This window comes from Hoplias malabaricus, chromosome 1, assembly GCF_029633855.1.
Source record: "Hoplias malabaricus isolate fHopMal1 chromosome 1, fHopMal1.hap1, whole genome shotgun sequence".
Taxonomy (NCBI): domain Eukaryota; kingdom Metazoa; phylum Chordata; class Actinopteri; order Characiformes; family Erythrinidae; genus Hoplias; species Hoplias malabaricus.
The window spans coordinates 73420711-73421675 of NC_089800.1; positions in this window are offsets into that span (position 1 = coordinate 73420711).

Genomic DNA, 965 nt, shown 5'->3' on the forward strand with positions numbered 1-965 from the left:
TGATATCGATATCGGCATTATAACGTTTTGAAATTAAGAAATATATCATGATATACATTTTGGCTGTATCGTCCAGCTCTAGCCTGATATCCAGGTTAATATCCAGATATCCAGATACCAATGGTTGTCCATAGGTTTGAGTGAATGTGTCGTCCTTTGAAGGACTGGTGCCCCCTCCAGGGTGTATTCCCGCCTTGCACCCAATGATTCAGGGTAGGCTCTGGACCCACCGCGACCCTGAACTGGTTAAGGGTTACAGACTATGAATGAATGAATATATTATTTGGATTCTCTATGGCGTTTTATTCTAGGTAGTCCACTCAGTTTTATGATAACAGTAAATATTTTTTGTTCTTTTGACTGAAACAGACAGAACTGAGCTATATGTAGCTACACCTTCATGTCTCATACATGCATGTATACATTTATACATTTGCAACCACAGGACACTGCTGGAACTTGGCAAATATTGTAGATATTCAAAAACTAAGCCACCGAGGCCTAGCCTATTACAATAATTATGATGATTATTATTATTACTGCGTGTTATATATGTATTAATTTATATATGTACTAATTATGGAGATTCAGAGGAGGTCCAAATCCCTTGCTTGCTAGAACATAGCCCATTGTGTATAAGAGAGTGTGTGTGCATGTGATGAATAGCCTTTGCTCGCCAATGAATTGCTCACGGCGGACGCCACAACTGATCACTGCATTAAACAGTAAGAAGCACAGCCCTCTGGGAAATCAGCCAAACACTGTTCACCTTGACCTAGCTGGCCAGCAGACACGCACACACACACACACACACACACACACACACACACACACACACACACACACACACACACAAACATGCAGGCTTTAAAACCAACCAGTGTTGTTTCACTGAGGCCAAAATATGAACGGCCAGTTAATCTTTTTTTTTTTTCTTTTCTTCCTCTCTCTCTCTCGTGCTCTCA